The following is a 3279-nucleotide window of genomic DNA, read 5'->3' as shown; positions in this document are numbered from 1 at the left end:
AAGCAAGTCCCACACTTTTCGGCTTTCAATGCTTTGTGCCACCTCCATAAAAAAAAAAAAACAAAAAACATATATATGTACATACACATGTAAGAAACAACTAAGTAAAAGTTCAATGTACTGCAGCAACCATGACCTACCTCACGTATTGGCATATTGTTGTGACCGAATTGCTGTCTAACAAATGCAAAGGCAATTCTCAGTAAGTGAGTACACTTGATGCCCTATTATATGTATGTCCGTACATATATGTACTATATAGATATATTCTCGACTCCCAGCAAAACTATGCTTGTTAGTATACACATATGTATGTACATACAACAGCACACACAAAGCACTGGCTTTATGCCTCTGCACGCGTATGTTTCCGAAGCTAAATTTATAAGCCTAGCGACTGCAAGATCAAAATACAGTAGATTCTGTTTTTATGCGGTATATACGTTCCGCAAGAAACAGCATAAAAACAAAACAGCATAAAAAAAGCTACCAGTTCTATAGTAAAACTATAGATACCTTTCAAAAGTGCTAAGAACCGCATAAATCTGAAATAATGTAATAAAATCGCATAAAAAAAGGGTACTAGTCCCATATTATAACTATAGATACGTTCCATAGACCGCATGAATCTGAAATAATTAAATAAAATCGCATAAACAAAAAATTATATTTTTGAAAATTATATCTTTAATTAAGAAACGTCAGAATCGAAAAATAAATTTACATAGTCAGAAATATAATCAGACAATACCCGCATGTTGCGCATTCGTTTAGGATTTGGCGTAAAATCACTTCCGCCACTTGACGAAATGTACACGTCTGATCAGGATGGTGATGCAGGCGGTTCCATACTTGTAGGGTTAGCATTTTTAATGTAATCTGTGATGAGTTTTTGCTTAGCTGGTTAAGAATCTTGTTTATATGTACAATTCCCGGTAGGTCGACATGCATTTTTTATTTTTTAAAAAAACCGCACTATTTCAAAACCGCATAAAAAAAACCGCATAAAAACAGAATCTAAATTCATAGGCGCAACGACGCTGAAAAATCCAAAATATTCTATAACACTAAGTTCTATAACACAATTTACTCGTCAATTCGAAAATAGTCAATATGTAATATTTCGCGTTGAATTATTTGCCAATATTTGGTAAATCTTCAATTTTTGTCAAGTCGAGTGCCCGCGGTTTCGTACATATGTATGCACCAATATATGTATGTAAATATGTATGTCTTCTAAATTCTCAACAGCAATAAATATTTTTTCTGTGGCAAGTGCTCGCAGCCACATGTGCAAGTAACATATGTCTATAGCAGTTTGTATGCATGTATTTATGTACTATATATGCGTGTTTGCTTTTATATTTATTAGATATTTATTTTATTGAGCTGAACGAATATATTGATTTTGTAATGACATCCTGTCGAATTATATTATTGGTATATGTTTCTTTAAGTTCCTCTACCAAATAAATATTATTATCCTTAAGAAAATGAAATACTATTGTAGTTTTTTTAATTTTAATTTTTTATTTTTATTCACAAGTAATTTAAGTACTCTTATATGTATGTATATGTATATATATTACAATACTATAAATAATAGGTATTTATATTTCCTGAAATGAAAAAAAATATATATAAAATTGTGAATCTGTTCTCATACTATAACAATTTCTCACACGACTTCGATATTGACATCGATTAAGTCATTGCGACTTACCTGATTTTTAAAACACTACTCTCAATCCATCATGATTAAGAAAAAATTGTAGTGCTTTAAAAATCTAGGCTCGGGTGCTAGCTGAAAGAGAAGAAAAAATAAAAAAGAAACCTGTAAAATAGACTAAAAAATAGAGAAAATCTGAAACGGAAAATACCTGTAAAATATATAAATAAAAAAAACCTACAGAAAAGTGGAAAACTCTGAAATAAAAGAATAGGTATCATCATATGCAAAAGATACCTAATAGATTATTAATTACCTGTGTGAACGGTGTATCTCTTTTCGTGGGGCCCTGGCTTACAACCTTCTACAGCTTTTTTAATTTATTTTGGAGTTTTCTTTCTTTGACACTATTGACCTGATTTTGCAAGAGCCACTTTGCATTCTTGAATAAAAGGACAGTTAACAGAAAATCTAATAGCATCACGTGATGATCTCTACACTCGCCAGATCCTACAAACCAGTCGGGAAATACTTTTTGTGTTTTTTCTTTTAGAGCGGACAACATAAAACATCTAAGACCTGCAATGTGGGCATATTTGGCGAAGAGCTGACGGTACCACACCATTTGGAGTCGACACACTTCGAAAACCCTGTCTTCAGGATTGACAAGCCTTAAATCGCTGTCATCTGTGAAGTTTTTGGATCTTATCAGGGCTTCTGAATGCAACTTCAGCTCCCCTTTTGTTTTCGTCATGGCGTGGGTGCACTTTTCACATTTTAACTTGCACAGCACTTTCTGGTAAATACCATAGCCAGTGAAGTAACGCTGCACTTGTACCTCAGCTTCATTACTTTCTTCAGCAAAATTTTAGTCTTCCACATCAATCTCTTCTAAACCGAGATCCTCATTTCGCTGGTCTCCTACTTCTGTCTCAAGATGACGATCCTCGGGGCCTATATTCCAATCTAAATTTATATCGTCTTCATCTGTACAGTTTGAACTTTTTTCTCAAATCTCTGGCGTAAAATTTTCGTTGAGATCAGTCGCGCAACTATATATTGAACTTCGTTAGCTGTTGGATGGGTATTCATACCCTGACTAGCTCGTATGCGATAGAAAAAGTTTTCTAACGCATCTTGATTTATTTTCCCGGTGAAAATAAATTTGAGGGAGCTTTGCTCGATAAAAAGTTCCTCGCATAACTTTTGCATCGCTAAAATCGTTATGCGGCAACCTTCGATGCAATTCACGCGTGGGAAACGCAACTTGGCAACTTGAATGACCGCAAAAAATCTAGATGTTTATTCAATCTATCAATTTCTTTGGTGTCACCCCGCCTAATCGGACACTTTGAAGCATTTTTCGATTGGACATTTTTTGCATCCAATTCATCCTTTTTGATCATTCATTTTTCATTTTTATAACCAACATCTGTGTGGGTTTAGCGCATTTGATCACGAAGTCGTCACTGCCTAATAAATTTTGGGACAAGGCCATGTCGATACCAGAGGCTACCGAATTGCTCAGGACCTGAGTCGCGCGTGAAACGCTCATTTTTCCAAAAAACTGGGATATATATGGGCCTCCGTTAGTTTCGGACAAATATTAA

This window comes from Anastrepha ludens, chromosome X (assembly GCF_028408465.1).
Source record: "Anastrepha ludens isolate Willacy chromosome X, idAnaLude1.1, whole genome shotgun sequence".
Classification (NCBI taxonomy): Eukaryota; Metazoa; Arthropoda; class Insecta; order Diptera; family Tephritidae; genus Anastrepha; species Anastrepha ludens.
The sequence above is the reverse complement of the archived record's forward strand: the minus strand, read 5'-3'. Positions refer to the sequence as shown.